This window comes from Oryctolagus cuniculus, chromosome 5 (genome assembly GCF_964237555.1).
Source record: "Oryctolagus cuniculus chromosome 5, mOryCun1.1, whole genome shotgun sequence".
Taxonomy (NCBI): domain Eukaryota; kingdom Metazoa; phylum Chordata; class Mammalia; order Lagomorpha; family Leporidae; genus Oryctolagus; species Oryctolagus cuniculus.
Genome location: NC_091436.1, coordinates 13,329,114 through 13,347,450, shown reverse-complemented (window position 1 = coordinate 13,347,450; position 18,337 = coordinate 13,329,114). Strand labels below are relative to the sequence as shown.

General features: G+C 39.4%; 1 protein-coding gene across 7 annotated transcripts in view; it reads right to left on the bottom strand.

Annotated features, from left to right (window-relative positions):
- IPCEF1 (interaction protein for cytohesin exchange factors 1) overlaps positions 1-18,337 on the bottom strand; it is a 242,684-nt gene that overhangs the window by 209,492 nt on the left and 14,855 nt on the right. The window contains exon 1 of one of the 7 annotated variants that reach the window (XM_070073368.1): positions 5,524-5,541. The exons of the other annotated variants lie outside the window; for them this stretch is intronic. The gene's annotated coding sequence lies outside the window, so the exon portion shown is untranslated. Of the gene's footprint in view, positions 1-5,523; positions 5,542-18,337 lie in introns of those variants that run through there. 7 annotated transcript variants of the gene reach the window in all.

The window sequence follows — 18,337 nt, the reverse complement described above, 5'->3', positions numbered from 1 at the left end:
AGTGGTAGAGGCCCAAACACTTGAGTCATCATCTGCTGCCTCCAGGGTGCATATCAGGAAGCTGAATTGGAAGCAGAGGTGCTAAGACTTGATAGAAAGTGTGGGATCCGGGGGCCGGCACTGTGGCTCACTTGGTTAATCCTCCACCTGCAACGCCGGAATCCCATATGGGCTCTGGGTTCTAGTCCCGGTTACTCCTCTTCCAGTCCAGCTCTCTGCTGTGGCCCAGGAAGGCAGTGGAGGATGGCCCAAGTACTTGGGCCCCTGCACCTGCATGGGAGACCAGGAGGAAGAACCTGGCTCCTGGCTTTGGATCAGCATAGCTCCGGCCATAGCGGCCATTTGTGGGGTGAACCAACGGAAGGAAGACCTTTCTCTCTCTCTCACTGTATAACTCTGTCAAAAAAAAAAAAAAAAAAAAAAAAAAAAAAGTGTGGCCGGCACCGCAGCTCACTAGGCTAATCCTCTGCCTGCAGCGCCGGCACACCAGGTTCTAGTCCCTGTCAGGGCGCCGGATTCTGTCCCGGTTGCCCCTCTTCCAGGCCAGCTCTCTGCTGTGGCCAGGGAGTGCAGTGGAGGATGGCCCAATTCCTTGGGCCCTGCACCCCATGGGAGACCAGGAGAAGCACCTGGCTCCTGCCTTCAGATCAGCGCGATGCGCCGCCGCAGCACGCCAGCTGCAGCGGGCATTGGAGGGTAAACCAACGGAAAAAGGAAGACCTTTCTCTCTGTCTGTCTCTCTCTCTCATGTCCACTCTGCCTGTCAAAAAAAAATTTTTTTAAATAAAAGTATGGGATTCCAAGCAGTGATTTAACAAACTGTGACACAACTCTACAGCAAGGTAGCTTTGATTACAACATAATGAATGTTTTCTTTGGATGTGCCTTTTTTAGTATAAGTGAATATACTTAGTTTTACATACAATCATAACTTTAGAAACAAATTCTTTGGAATTAACACAATTTTTGGGAAAATAGTTTGTGCACACTTTGTTGTATGAGAAGAAATAAAAAGTTTTATTACTCATAACTCCATATGTATCAACGTCATCTAAGCATTTGATTCTCCTTGCAACTTCACATTTCTAACCTCTCCGCTTTCATTTTGTAATTTACCTATTGACAGTTAAGAATTATCTCACTCCTTTTCCACTAAATTTTCTAGGATTTAATTCCAAGCTATGTCCTGAAGGACAAAAAAAATCTCTTTTCTACTGCCAACTCTGCACATGGATTCCCTTAGATGTTGAGGCTGCTCATTTCATTACATCTTTATATCTTAGAGTTACTTGCTAGCAAAATATAAAATTACAACTAGTAAGGTTCTTTCACTATTTAAAAAAAATCATATATTGATTCACAGGTAGATAAGCTAAACAAGATATTTCTAAAGCTTGGTTGATGAACACTAGGTTTGCCCAGTGCTCTGCCAAAATAGGATTCCTTGGCCAGTCAGTTGGGAAATGCTGCTCATTAGATTTCTTCAAAATTAGAAATTTCCTCCACCGTGGAGATTCACAATGCACATGATTCTATTCAGTCCTAAGAATCCCTTGCATGGAAACGTTTGCTTGACTTTTGAATCTCTCTCCCTTTCCCTCCCCTCTCTGGTACAAATGAGTCCTATAACCTTCACATCATCTTGAAAATGTAAGATTTGAGACCTCATGATGACAATGGTTCCTACTTTATCATTCTAGAACCCTGGACTCACTTAGAAAAATTAAGCAGAGGAAGCATTCAATGTTATTGCTTTGAAAGAATCTAAATAATCATCAGCTATTATTGTTCTACAATTGATTAATATGACAGAGCATGATATTCAAAATACCTACTAGTGCATGATGAATAGCAAGAAAAAAAAAACATTTAAATCCTTTTTCAAAGCAATCACAAGTAAATCTCAAAGGATGACAAAGAGAAATAATCCTAAACACCGTACTGCACAAAAAGAAGTTTTAGATTCTAATTTTTCTGAGACACAGAAAAACATTTTTAAACTACTATATTTTAAAATGGACTAAGCAAATATTCTTAATGACTATTCACTTGAACAAATTTGTCATCACTTCCTCAATCAGTCATGAAGAAAAGAAAATAGCTTATTTCTTCATAGATTCTCTACTCATTTGCCTGCTAAACAGTCCTGCACAAGCTTTACGTTTAAAAAATTCAAATGGCTCCAAAGATCAAGGAAGTAAATGATGAAAGAACAGATTCCCTGACATCAGAAGAAATTATCAACTGAGCTCAAATCAGGACAGTTTCAGTTTTGTGTCTTTGCTTTCCTTCTACAAACTCCAAAGTGCTTCCTGGCTCAACGCTGGGCTCTATTCTATCAAAATCTCTTATTAGCACACAGCTAACCTGAGGTTTCCATCAGTAGAATGTGGCACAACATACCTCTGTCTCAGCAAGCACACTCTGGCTCCTGGCAAGAAGAAAGTGAAAGACTAAATGTGTGTGGGCTTACAGTTGAAATCCAATATTACCCACCAGATTACTTCCTCATGAGATAATCTCTGATAAAGCACAGAAATAACCAACAACAACAAAAATCCAGTTTAAGAAAAAAGCATGGGACAAAAGAGATCTAATTCAAGCCATGCCCCTCCCCACAACAGAAAATGCGGAGAACCAACCTTTCTTGTAACAGAATACCAATAAGAGTTTTAAAACTACAACCTACCTTTCGGCTAGCGCTCTGCCTGAGAAATTTTTATTGTTTGTGACTTTAAAACCAATTCAAAGACTTTCTCTCCCAGTACCCCTCCCAAGTGTGAGGGGTCTTCTAAAAAGTTTGTAGAAAATGCACATTATGAAAAAACTGTAGACATTTCAAAAATTTTCTCGCCAAAATAAAATTGCCTTTCAATTCCCCTTGCCAATGAACTTGTCAAAAGCCCTTCATATATGTAGGCATAGAACTGGGCCTTCCCAAGTTCTGATTCTCTCTTGGCTTTATTGTAACACCTTACTTCCAATCATTTCAGAGGAAAGATAGCCTTGCTTGATCCTGAAGACCGACACAGCATTTTCTACTGCCTGCTGGCCAAGGTGAACCTTAACAGAAATCCTTTGTTTCCGTGTTTAAAAGCTGCAGTTCTCACCAAGAAAATTTGGCCACAATTTTCATTAAATCACAGGCAGGATGAATGCAACTGAAATATCAGGGACCATGACATTTTAACATATCTCTCCCTTCACAGCATCTGGCCTGTTGATAATTTTTTAGGAGACAAATTCATCTTTCGGTGAAAGCTACTAAATGACAAATATTTATTCAGTAGTCAAAGCTTAGCACAACAGGAAGCTAAAATTGGTCTTTTTATATGATCGTGTATCTTTAAAATTTTGATTAAAAAAATGCTTGAAAAAGTTTGAAAGATATTTTCTCCTTTGGAAAATAAAACTGGGGATGCAAGCATTTTGTAGAAGTTCTGCTTGAATTCCCACATCTTGCGTGCTAATGCAGAGTAGTCTCCCCACCCCCACCTAATGCAGACTTCCCAACCACTGGGGTGACCACCACATAGAACGCCATCATGCATACCCTCTAAGCTTAAAAGAAATTGTCACAAAATGGGAGAGGATCAAGAGAGAAATGGAGACTGGGCCAGGAACTGTGTTGTGAAAATGAGCACACCGCAGAGTCAAGAAGGGCTGGGGTGAAAGTAGGTATGGCCGGGAGTCTCCAAAATGCCTGGTAGAAGCTTAATGTTCACATCTTGAAGCAAATATATTGAGGGCTCTAGAGGGCTCTTGGCTGGGAGAATGAAAAGAATAGAAAGAAATTTGATCTAATGGAAACCTCAGTACTTTTTAGTCCCCATTAACACCTGCCTTCTGAAAACAGGAGACTGAGGCTATCTTTCATCCTAAGAACCCAAATCAAGATCAACTCCAGCTTCGATGGAAATCATGGTCATTGGATCGATGATTAAAAAAAACGATTCATTTAAATTTTTTCTCGGACACTCATAGATTCCTCAATCCTAGTATCTTGTATGTACAAAGACCTAACATAAAACAATATTGGAGCTAATAATGAAGAAATAAAGCAAATTCACCATCTTCACATACAAAGGATTGCATTTCTTCATACAGGAGAGCATTTAAATGGGAAAGACAAAAGAATGTCCCCAAATAAATGATGCAATCTTTGCTGGTGGTCAGTAAATACGCAGAGGCTCTGTATTGCGCATTTTTCAGCCTAAGGTTGTGGAGCAAGTGGGCCAGATGGTTGGGCAACCCTAATTAGATCTCTGTTGAAATGACAGGACTAAACCACTCATTGGTGTTAGTAACTCATAACAACTTCAAGAATTTTTCCTACCAAGAATGTGCTCATTTCAACCCAGATTCAATACCAGAAAGCATCTGAGAATAAAAAACTAGGCTGTGGATTGTATATCACCTTCACAAATGGAACTCAGTTAGAAAAATCACAGTAACTCTGTAGATCTCAGTTCCCTATCCATAAAGTGGCCTGGTATCTACAATACTGTGGAGTAGTTGTCAACATGAGAAATCACAGATAAGTGAGTGGAAGTACTCAACCCATCCAAGTCTGTGCCAAGGACTCCTGGCCCATGGGGCAACCCAGGCTGAGACTCTGAAGGGCAGAAGAAAGATCAGACTTAATTTACCTTGATGATTATCCAACAGGGATAACCTGTTTATGAAAGTCAGGGAAAAGAATGCTCCTGAGGGGTGAACTTCATGTAAGAGACATAAACTCAAGCCTCAGCTCGGCCATTCACTGTTTATTAGGAGGGCACTGGACTGACCACTTACCCATTGCAGGTCCCACCCTCCTCAATATGCAGATTAATATCTGCCCCATATAGAAACAGCACAAAGTCACTTTATCAGTATGGGAAAATGTAGACACACTCAACAGATGGCAAAGCAGCCAGACCAGAGCTTCCATGGGAACCGTCATTTCTGCTTTAGAAGGAGGCATCTTTTTCAAAGAGTATAGACAAAAATAAAAAGATGAAAAAACTTGTGAGAAAACAATTTCCTACTTGCTCACTCAAGACAAAGACACTGAATTTATGGAATTTCTCTAGGGACTGATGTCATGGAGTAATGGGTTAAGCCGCTGCCTGCAAAGCTGGCATCACATATGAGTGCCTGTTCAAGTCCCAGCTGTTCCATTTTCCATCCATCTCCCTGCTAATATTTGAGTGATAGGGTTCCTGTCACTCAAATTAAGAGAGACTCAAATGAAGTTTATGGTTCCTGTCTTTAGCCTAGTCCAGCCCTGACCATAGCGGTCATTTGTGGAGTGAACCAGTTAATGGAAGATCTCTCTCTCCCTCTCTATCTCTCTCTTTCTCTGTACTTTGTCTTTCAAATAACTAAATAAATCTTAAAAAGAAAATAGCAAAACAAAACAAAAAACAAAAAGAAATTCCTCTTGTTTCTCCAAGAGAAAGTGGAGCAGAATCCCCATGGAAATGCATGCATGATAAAAGGACTACTAACCCTGAATCCCTGAATCGTTATCACCCTTACTCAAAGCCCCAGCCCATCCATGCCATGCTAGTTAAGGAAGCAGAAAAATCAAAGAGTCTCTCCTTTTCACCAAGAGAGGGCAGGCATCCTGAGAAGGCAAGCAAAGAGGAAGGGTTCAGCTTTGGATTTGTCAAATATGCCTGGGTAATCAGGGACAAGGGGTACTGCTACCAGGGTTGGGGTAAAGAAAAGAGATTTGGTCACAGTCAGGATTTCATGGGAGTCATTGATTGGCATGAAGAAGTGGGAGTGAGGGTACGAAAGATTTTCTCATCCCAAACGACCAGGTGGGCTAGAAAGAGAAGTGGTAAGTCACAAATCTACCCTGACCAATCACAAGTGTATGACATCAGTGCTATCTAATGTGATTGGATAAAGCAATATTAACTCCAAATGAGGGAATAAGAGAGTCTAATGGTTCTTTTAATTAAATTTAATCAAGTTCATTGTTTTGATCAACTCCCCATGAAATCTCCAAAGGGTATAAGGAGAATGGCCAGAGAATCTGGTATACTTCAATGTCAACCATGTTCAAGCTGAAATAATGTTAACAATGTAAGGGCTAAATCTGCTAGCAAAAGGACACTGAGTGGAGACCCAGAGTTGGATCACGACCAAGGAGGTGGTACTGAAATCATATTGAAGATAACTTAGGGAATCAGAGAACCAAGAACAAAATCAGACAGGATGCCACAGTTAGACTCCAGGGGAAATCTGAGAGAGATGGAGTGGCAGCCATTAAGACAGAAGAGGCAGAGAGCCTTTGTCTCAGTGTCTACAGAAGGGAAAATCTGGAGATGAAGGATGTGGTCAATACTAAAAAGAATGCTGCGTCCAGGAGTATGAGCAGCAAGAAAGATCCCACATTTAATCAAAATGAAGTTTTTGAAAGCAGTCTGAATAGAGTATAGTGAACAAAGGCAGGCATGAGCGTTACCAGGCTAAGTCTGTTGACTGTTTAGGAGCCTGTAAAAGAATCTGAATTCTCTAAGCTTTCTCCTTTTTTCTTCTTCCTGCTTCATACCTTTCTGAATTTTTCTTTGTGTCAAACAGAGGTCCAACACACAAGGGATGACAAAACTAATTGATAAACCTATAAAATGGCCAAAGAAGGAATGATACAAATACCAAAGTAGAAATGTTCCTTTTAAAGGTGTGTAGAGTTGCTTTTATTCATGCCTGCTCCATTAACCTTATTATTATCACCCATTATGAATCGATTGTATTGAACATTAATAGCTTATTGCATCTGTATGTCTAGGTCTAAAAGGAAAATTATAATATGTAAACTGCAAACTGATATCCAAGCTCCGGCTACCATCCAATTGCATTGGTAATACTTAAAACTACTTTGACCGTTGTGCTCATGTGCTTCTGGGGATACTAAAGAGAAATCAGTGAAATTAGGAGAAAAGAACACATTTTCCTTTCCTCCTATTCAGTTAGTGAATAAGACATTTTAAAGACTTTACCATGATGTTTTGCCTTTAAGACCCAAGAAAACACCCTTTTATTGCGCTAAACACAAATATGTGAAAACCTATGCCCACCATCAAACTTTCTTCAAAGTACTCCATTTTCTTGGGTAAACTATTTTCCCCAATCTTCTCACTTCTCAGTGCTTCTCCCTATATTATCAGATAGAGGAGTACCAAGACCTCCCCATCAGCCAGTCACCTTCTCTTCTCACATATGACCCAACTGTGTACTCACACTGCCTAAAACTGCATTGATACCAGTGTGTTGTGACTATTGGCCCTTCATTCCCTGGTTTTGCATTTTTCTTCCACCTGTATGTTGGATAAATCATGAGCACAAAAGACATTTACATCCTGATTTTCGATTTTCAAAGCATATTCACACACTTTATCCTATAGTGACCCCAGTGACTCATGTGAAGACAAGCTACTACCCATTTCACAGATGAACAAACTGAGACTTGAAGAAATAAAAAACCTCAAGTTTACCTACCTACAGAACAAAGATCTCCCTGCTCATGGTTCGGAGTTCTTGCTATCACACACCAGCCTAACCTGAGGATCATGGTGCCCTTTCATCGGGGCCCCTAAGCCGGTTTTCCTCCTGACTTAAGTGCTCCCATCTGTCTCCTGTGCACTCAGCTGAAGCCTTGCCCTCTTATCAAACGTAGGTAACAAGGCAGACATCAGCCAATGAGTGTGAGAGTGGCCAAAGAAACTGGGAATTTCTGTGTGGTTGAATGAGGAAAGACATGTAGAAGCCAGCCTTGGAAGCAGACCAGCAACTGCACATCAGAATCTTGACCTTGTTTTGATATGAGATAAGGCAGGTAGCTAGATTAGGGTCATGAACTGGGAGCCACACCTCCCCCACCTAGTGTAATCCTATCTGCCTACGTGTCAGTCAAATAACCTCTTTCCTAGGATGTATCTCCCTTCACCTGGGACCTGAGGGAGGTACCACATAACCACTTTTCTTCAAACTTCACAAGAGGCCACCAACTGGGAGGGGAGTTCTCTCTCTCTCTCTCTGCAGGATGCTGAGGCACTGTCTCTAATCTCCTTAACCTAGTTAGCACCCCTCTTCTGAAACAGTGGCCCTCTATAAATGTAGCTCTGCAGTCTTTTGTGATAGTTACTATCAGATAATCATGCATAAGAATCCTTTCTTCATAACCTCTCAGCTTCATCTATTTTAGTTTAAGATGAAACCACTGACTTCATCTTAACTTTTATATTTCCCTTCAAGATACCATTGATCAGTCAACCTGCAGCCAGCCGGTTTGTCCCTCAGTGCTAGGATGGACCTATCCTGCTTGCTGGCCTCATTAGGTACCCCGCGTTCTAGGGGGAGAGATTGACAATCAGGAATCGGTGTCAAAAACCCTTTTATACACATATTTGAGAAACAGAGAGGCTTTAGAAGGAGTTATTTTTAGGCTAACTATATCTGAGGCCCACTGCTGAATTTGATGTTAGCAGCTCTGTAGGTAGGAATCATTATCACTAAGTTGCCAGGCCAGCACTATCTTGCTGGGAGTTATCCTTCTGTTATCTCAGGCAAAACAGGCATAAAACTCAAAAGGGAAAATCCAAAACAAAACCAACAAAAGCACAACAAATCAAGTCTGATCGTAAAAGCAAGGAATACAGTCTGATGGCAGCTGTATGATAGTTGACTGTTTTGCCTAAGTACAGAAAGAAAAGCTGATTTATCATATAGTAATTGATCTAGATCTAGAAAACTTGGTTAGGAAGCCTAATGAAGGTAGATTTAGGTTTTTTTTTTAAGCTATATATCTAACCTTTTGAAGTTTAAAGATCTAGTAACAAGTCACAGTTTTATTTATTCACTGAAAGACTGGGAGTCCTTGAAGTCAGGTGTTCTGTACATATTGTATTCTATTGTGAGCAAAACAAATTTGTAATTAATTTATGCAAATAACTGCATTGCAGTGAAAGATAAAAATATTCATAAGTGGTTTTTAAATTTTGGAGGAACACAGTACAAATGAAAGTTAAATGTTTTTTATCTCAGGGCCAGTACCATAGCTCAGTAGGTTAATCCTCCTCCATCTGTGGCGCTGGCATCCCATATGGACACCAGTTCTAGTCCTGGCTGCTCCTCTTCCAATCCAGCTCTCTGCTATGGCCTGGGAAAGCAGCACAGCATGGCCCAAGTGCTTGGGTCCCTATACCCACATGGGAGAACAGGAAGAAGCACCTGGCTCCTGGCTTCAGATCAGCACAGCTCTAGCTGTTGTGGCCATTTGGGGAGTGAACTGAAGGAAGACCTTTCTCTCTCTTTCTCCTTCTCACTGTCTATAACTCTACCTGTCAAATAAATAAATAAAAACCTTTTAAAATGTTTTTTATCTCAGTTTATAACAATATACTCTACCAAATGATGCAAACCCTAAAAATCCCAAGAGAAACTTTCTTTAGGCCTAGAAGACAAAACATTTAGATATAAAACAAACAATGCTTTAAGTAAAGACATAGAAGTCCACAAATTTAATTAGGTCACTGAATCTTGTGTAATCACTTCTTGTCATATTTGATCCCTTTTTAAAATTTTTATTAATTTTTTATGGAATATAAATTTCACATGTACAACTTTGGGAATATAGTTGTTCTTCCCACCATATCAGACCTCCCACCTCTCTTCCTCCTCCCTCTCCCCTTACCAGTCCCATTCTCCATTAAGATTCATTTTCAATTAACTTTGTACACAGAATATCAACCTTATACTAAGTAAAGATTTAAACAATTTACACACACACACATACACACACACAAACTGAAACCAAGTATTACAGTCAACTCTCATAATACAACTCATTGAAGACAGAGGTGCTGCATGGGGAGATAGTGCACAGTAACTCCTGTTGTTAATTTAACAATTACCACTCATGTATGATGTCAATGACCACTGGAGGCTCTTGACATGAGCTGCCTAGGCTATGGAACCCTTCTGAATCCATAAACTCCATCAGTATTTAGACATGCCCATAAGCAAAGTGGAAGTACTCTCCCCCCTTTAGAGAAAAGTATACCTTTCTTTGATGGCCAGTTTTTTCCATTGAGATCTCACTCACAGAGATCCTTCATGTAGAACATTTTTGCCACAGTGTTTTGGCTTTCCATGCCTGAAATGCACAGGCTTTTCAACCAAACCAGAAAGCTGTAAGGGCTGATTCTGAGGTCAGAGTGTAACTTAAAGTGATTGTTATTCTATGAGTCTGCTGTGTGGACTTCTTCCCATGTTGGAGTATCCCCTCATTTTTAATTCTATCTGTTACAATTACCTGACACTTGAACCTATTTATATGGTCTCTTTAACAATACTATCTATATGTTCACTTTAACACTGAATATGATCACTCTAACACTTAAGTTGATATTTTTACCACACTGTTTAATGATATTTGGGGGTCCTATGACAAGTTTTTAAACTGCACCCTTAGAAGTTAGTCCTTGAATGAATACAGCTTTATAGTCACAAACTTCCTCCTCTCTCACTTATTCCCACTCTTATTTCTTACCGAGGTCCATCCTCAATTGACTTTATTCACATATGATTAACTCTATATCAACTAAAGAGTTCAACAAATAGCAAGAAGAAAAAAATAAAAAAAAAAACTGTTTCTCGACAGTCAAGACAAGGTCAATTTAAGTCATCCCTTCTCGAAGTGTCAGTTTCACTTCTGCATATTTCATTTTATGCTCTCTATTCATTCTCACAGATTAGAGAGAACATATGGTATTTGTTCCTTTGGACAGGCTTATTTCCTTTTTTTAACTTTTATTTAATAAATATAAATTTCCAAAGTACAGCTTATGGATTACAATGGTCTCCCCCCCATAACTTCCCTCCCACCCGCAACCCTCCCCTCTCCCGCTCCCTCTCCCCTTTCATTCACATCAAGATTCATTTTCAATTCTCTTTATATACAGAAGATCAGTTTAGCATATATTAACTAAAGCTTTCAACAGTTTGCACCCATTTAGAAACACAAAGTGTAAAATACTGTTTGAGTACTAGTTATAGCACTAAATCTCAATGTACAGCATGTGAAGGACAGAGATCCTACATGAGGAGTAAGTGCACAGTGACTCCTGTTGTTGACTTAACAATTGACACTCTTGTTTATGGCATCAGTAATCACCCTAGGCTCTTGTCATGAGTTGCCAAGGCTATGGAGGCCTTTTGAGTTCGCCAACTCTGATCATATTTAGACAAGGTCATAGTCAAAGTGGAAGTTCTCTCCTCCCTTCAGAGAAAGGTACCTCCTTCTTTGATGACCTGGACAGGCTTATTTCATGAAGTATGATGTTTTCCAGATTCATTCATTTTGTTGCAAATGACCAGATTTCAATTTTTTTACCACTATGTAGTACTCTATAGTGTACATATCTCACAATTTATTCAGTCTTCAGTTGATGGGTGTCGCTCCCTGTCTTCGTGGAGGAACGACACAGGACCCTGCGCTGTTCTTTCGTCTGCTCGGCCCTCCCCGGGTTTGCTGCTGGTTCTTCCCGGGTTGGCTACTGTCCCTTCCACCTCCGTGGAAGGGCGGTTCCCCCTGCCACATTCCCCACTTCCGCGGGGGAATGGCACACCGCCGGCAGGCTCTCTCGGGGGCTGCACAGGTGTTCCTTCAGATAGATGTTCCCCTTAGATGTTCCTGGTGCATGTTGTCTCTCTCCTCCTTTATAGTCCTCTTCTACCAATCCCAACTCGGCTGCCCACACACCGAGTACGCTGCTCTCCTCCAATCAGGAGTAGGTCCTGCTATTTATTGGTTGAACTGGAGGCAGCTGTGGAGAAGCTGTTTCTCCCTTCTCAGCGCCATATTGTGGGAGAGCAGATGCATAGAATAAGTCTTAATTCCAGTAACTTAGTCTAGTCCGAGTTGCTCCCAGTTGCTCCCCACAATGGGTATTTAGGATCATTCCATGTCTGAACTATTGTGAACTGAGCTGCAGTAAACATGGGAGTATAGATAACTCTCTTATTTACTGATTTCATTTACCTTGGTAAATCCCCAAGAATGGAATGCCTGGGTCTTATGGTATGTCTATATTCAGATTTTTGAGGTATCTCCATACAGTCCTCCATAGTGGCTTTACCAGTATAAAATCCCACCAACAGTAAATTAGGGTACCTTTTTCCCAAATCCTCTCTAGCATTTGTTGTTTGTTGATTTCTGTATGAAAGCCATTCCAACTGGAGTGAGGTGAAACCTCATTGCAGTTTTTATTTGTATTTCTCTGATGGCTACTGATCCTGAATATTTTTTTCATGTGTGTGCTGGCTGTTTCATTTTCCTCTGGGTATTCACTGAAAAAGCAGACACACCACTAAGCCACAGAAGTATAGTCCAAAGATAAAAGCCATCACAGGGGAAAAAAAAATCAAACTAAATATCCTACAAATGCCAAATAATAAACACAGCAATTGAAGAAACAAGAATAAGGAAGACAACATGATACCATCAAAAATGCACAACACTTCAATACTAGAATGTGAAGATGAAGAGATTGAATAAATGCCAGAAATGGAATTTGAAAAACTGATCATAGGATTACATAGAAGAAATCAGAAGCAAATCCACGAAAAAATGAAATCCATACCTGACATGAAAGAAATTTTCTTCCAAGAAATTGAGATCTTAAAGAGAAATAAAAATGAAATTTGGAAATGAAGAATTCAATAGAACAAAGAATGCAGTAGAAAGCCTTAACAACAGATTCATGAAACAGAAGAAAAAATAGCCAACTTCAAAGACAAATATCTGGTAATTCTACAGGCAAACCAAAAACAACAAGAAGAAATTAGAAAACAAAGAGCACTGTTGGAGATCTATAGGGTACTATCAAATGACCCAACATACAGGTCTCAGGAGTTCTGAAGGCGTGGAAAGAGAGAATGGATTATAAGGCTGTTTTAGTGAAATAAATACAGAAAACTTCCCTAATTTGGAGAAAGAGACATCCAAGTACAAGAAGCACACAGAACTACTAATAGGCATGATCAGAAAAGATCTTCAGCACAACACATTGTAGTCAAACTCTCCACAGTAAGACATAAAGAAAAGATTCTAAAATGTGCAAGAGAGAAGCACCAGATTATTTTCAGATGAGCTCCAATTAGATTCACAGATGAATTCTCATAAGAACCATACAGGCTAGGAGAGAATGGCAAGATATATTCCAAGTCTTAAGAGAAAAGAAACTGTCAACCCAGAATACTGTACCCTGCAAAGCTCTCATTTATGAATATAAGTAAAATAAATACCTTCCATAACAAATACAAATTGAAAGAATTTGTCACTACTCATCAAGTCTTAAAAAAGATACTCAAGGATGTGCTACACACAGAAACACAGAAAAATGGTCATCAGTACAAAAGAAGGTGAAGGCAGAAATTCTCCCAGTAAAAGTCCAGAGGAAATCCAAAGTAGGAATATTTATGGAAAAATAGCAGGGCAAAGTTGTTACTTATCAATAGTCACCTTGAATGTAAATAGGCTCAGCTCGCTAGTTAAAAAACAAGACTGGCTGAATGGATTAAATAACAAACCTATCTATATGTTGCCTATAAGAAACACGTCTCAGGCCGGCGCCGCAGCTCACTAGGCTAATCCTCCACCTAGCGGCGCCGGCACACCGGGTTCTAGTCCCGGTTGGGGCGCCGGATTCTGTCCCGGTTGCCCCTCTTCCAGGCCAGCTCTCTGCTGTGGCCAGGGAGTGCAGTGGAGGATGGCCCAGGTGCTTGGGCCCTGCACCCCATGGGAGACCAGGAAAAGCACCTGGCTCCTGGCTCCTGGCTCCTGCCATCAGATCAGCACGGTGCGCCGGCCGCAGCGCACCAGCCGCGGCGGCCATTGGAGGGTGAACCAATGGCAAAGGAAGACCTTTCTTTCTGTCTCTCTCTCTCACTGTCCACTCTGCCTGTCAAAAAAAAAAAAAAAGAAAAAAAGAAACACGTCTCACCAGCAAAGCTACACATAGACTGAAAGTGAAAAGATGGAAAAAGATATTCCATGTGATCAGAAACCAAAAAGAGCCATCCTTATATCAGACAAAATAGACTTTAACACAACAACTGTTAAAAGAGACAAAGGGCACTATGCAATGATTAAGGAATCAATTCACCAGGAAGATGTCATTACTATAAAAGTATATGCACCTAATTACAGAGAATCTGGATATTTAAATAAATGTTAATGGATCTAAAAGGAGACATGGACTCAACATAATAGTAATGGGAAACTTCAATATCCCACTTTCAGCAATGGACAGATCAACCAGACAGAAAATCAACGAGGAAACAACAGAGTTAATCAATACTATACATAAAATGGACCTAGCTGATATCTACAGAACTTTCCATCGTACAGTCACAGAATACACATTCTTCTCACCAGTGCATGAAACTTTCTCTAGGATTGATGTTATGCTATGCCATAAAGCAAGTCTTGGCAAATTTAAAAAAAAAAATTAAAATCATACCATGCATCTTCTGAGACCACAATGTAATGAAGCTGGAAATCAACAACTCAGGAATCACTAGAACATATGCAAATGCATGAGAATGAACAACATGTTTCTGAATGAACAGTGGTCATAGAAGAAATCAAAAGAGGAATCAAAAAATTTCTTGAAACCAATGAAGACAAGGGGCCAGCGCTATGGCGCAGTAGGTTAATCCTCTGCCTGCGGTGCTGGCATCGCATATGGGTGCCAGTTCTAGTCCCTGCTGCCCCTTTTCCAATTCAGCTCTCTGCTGTGGCCTGGGAAAGCAGAAGATGGCCCAGGTGCTTGGGCCCCTACACCCACATGGGAGACCAGGAAGAAGCGCCTGGCTCCTGGCTCCAGATCGGCATAGCTTTGGCCGTTGTGGCCATTTGGGGAGTGAACCAATGGAAGGAAGACCTTTCTCTCTGTCTCTTCCTCTCACTGTTTGTAATTCTATCTTTCAAATAAATAAATAAAATCTTTAAAAAAATGAAGACGACAACACAACATATCAAAACCTATGGGATACAGCAAAAGCAATGTTAAGAGGAAAGTTTATAGCAATTGATGCCCACATCAAGAATTGGAAAGGCAGCAAGTAAATGAACCACCAATGCATCTCAAAGATCTAAAAACAAAAACAAACCAAATCCAAAAGTAGTAAGGTAAAATAAACAATTAAAACTAGAGAAGAAATCAACAGGATTGAATAAAAAAGAAAACAGTACAAAAGATCAGCAAAATGAAAAGCTGTTTTTTTAAAAATAAACAAAATTAACACACTGTTGGCCCAACTAACCAAAAAAAAAGAAGAGCGAAGACCCAAATCAATAAAATTAGAGATGAAAAAGAAAATTTAACAACAGACACCACAGAAATAAGAAGAATCATCAGAAATTACTGCAAAGAGCTAAATGCCAACATACTGTGAAATCTAGAAGAAATGGATAGATTCCTGGACACATTCAACCTACCTAAATTGAGCATGAAGACATAGGAAACCTAAACAGACCCACAACCAAGAAAGAAATTGAATCAGTAATAAAGACTCTCCCCAAAAATAAAAGCCCGGGACTGGATGGATCCATTGTGAATTCTACCAGACATTTAAAAAGAACTAACTCCAAGTTCTCTCAAGCTATTCAAAATAATTGAAAGGGAGGGAAGCCTCCCAAATTCTTTCAATGACCCAGCATCACATTAATTCCTATACCCGAAAAATACACAATAGAGAAAGAGAATATAAGACCAATTTCCCTGATGAACACAGATGCAAAAATCCTCTACCTAATACCAGCCAATCAAATCCAACAACACAATAGAAAAATCCTCCACCCAGACCAAATGGGATTTATCCCTGGTATGCAGGGATGGTTCAACATTCACAAATCCAACAATGTGATGCATCATATTAACAAACTGAAGAACAAAAACCATATAATTATCTCAATAGATGCAGAGAAAGCATTTGACAAAATACAACATCCTTTCATGATGAAAACTCTAAGCAAAATGGATATAGAAGGAACATTCCTCAACACAATCAAGGCAATTAATGACAAAACCATAGTCAGCATCCTATTGAATGGGAAAAAGTTGAAAGCATTCCCATTGAGATCCAGAACCAGACAAGAATGCCCACTCTCACCATTGCTATTCAATATTGTCCTGGAAGTTTTATCCAGGGCCATTAGGCAAGGAAAAGAAATAAAAGGGATACAAATTGCAAAAGAGGATGTCAAACTAACTCTATCTGCTGATGACATGATTATTTATTTGGGGGATCCAAAAGACTCCATTAAGAGACTATTGGAACTCATAGAAGAGTTTAGTAAACTGGCAGGATATAAAATCAACACATAATAATCAATAGCCTTTGTAAACACAGACAATGCAATAGCTGAGAAAGAACTTCTAAGATCAATCCCATTCATAATAACTACAAAAAAATTAAATACCTTGGAAAAAATGTAACCAAAGATGTAAAAGATTTCTAAGATGAAAATTATAAAACATTAAAGAAAGAAATACAAGAAGATTAAAAAATGAAAAAAGCTTCCGTATTCATGGATTGGAAGAATCATCAAAATGTCCATACTTCAAAAGCAGTTTACAGATTCAATGCAATACCAGTCGAAATACAAAGGACATTCTTCTCAAATGTGGAAAAAATTATGCTGAAATTCATATGGAAACACAAGAGACCCTAAATAGCTAAAGCAATCTTATACAACAAAAACAAAGCCAAGGCATCACAATACCAGATTTCCAAACATACTATGAGGCAGTTATAATCAAAAAAAGCCTAGTACTGGTACAAAAACAGATGTATAGACCAAAGGAACAGACTAGACATGCCAGAAATCAATTGGTGCATCTCCAAACAACTTATATTTGACCAAGGAGCTAAAACTAATTCCTGGAGCAAGGGTCGTCTATCCAACAAATGGTGCTGGGAAAACTGGATCTCCACATGCAGAAGTTTGAAGCAAGACCCCTACCTTACACCTTACACAAAAATCCACTCAAAATTGATTAAAGATCTAAATCTATGACCTGATAACATCAAATTTTTAGGGAACATTGGGGAAACCCTACAAGAAATTGACATAGGCAAAGAGTTCTGGATAAGACCCCAGAGGCACAGACAATCAAACCAAAAACTGACAAATGGGATCACATCAAATTGAGAAGGTTCTGTACTGTAAAAGAAACACTCAGAAAAGTGAAGATGCAGCTGACAGAATAGGAGAAATTATCTGCAAACTATGCAACTGATAAAGGATTAATAATCAGAATACATAAAAAGATTGAGAAAGTCAACAACAGCAAAACAAACAACCCAGTTAAGAAATGAGCGAAGGACTTAAACAGACATTTTTCAAAAGAGGAAGTCCAAATGGCCAACACACACATGAAAAAATGCTCAGGATCATTAGCTGTCAGGGAAATGCAAATCAAAACCACAATGAGGTTCCGCTTCACCACTGTTAGAATGGCTTTCATACAGAAATTAATACACAATAAATGCTGGCAAGGATGTGTGGGAAAAGGTACACTAATCCACTGTTGCTGGGAATGTAAACTGGTAAAGCCACTATGTAGACAGTATGGAGATACCTCAGAAATCTGAATATAGACCTACCATATGACCCTACCATTCCACTCCTGGGAATTTACCCAAGGGAAATGAAATCAGGATATGAAAGATTTATGTTTATTACAGCTCAATTCACAATAGCTAAGATATGGAATCAACCCAAATGCCCATTAACTGAAGACTGGATAAAGAAATTATGGGATAAATACCCCATGGAATACTATACATACACAGTGGTTTAAAAAAAAAATCTGGCCACTTGCAACAAAATGGGTGAAATTGGAAAACATCATACTTAGTGAAATAAGCCAGTCCCAAAGAGACAAATACCATGTGTTCTCCCTTACCTGTGATAACTAATGCAGCACCTAAAATGTGATCTATAGAAGTGAAATTGCCACTTTGAGAAGCAATGACTTTGAACAGTCCTTGTCTTGACCGTTGAGGAACAGTTTTTTTTTTCCATACTATTTGTTGAACTCTTTACTTAACATAGAGTTATTCACATGTGTATAAAAGTAATTGAAAATAGATCTTAGTAGAAAAAAAAAGAATGAGAATAGGAGAAAGAGGAGGAAAAGTGGTGGGAGAGTGAGAAAGAGGTTGAGTATGATTGGAAGAATTACCGTGTTCCTAATGGTGTAATTGTGAAATGTATGAAATTTGTATTCCTTAAATAAAAGGTTTTTAGGTGGAAAAACTAAATAAGTGT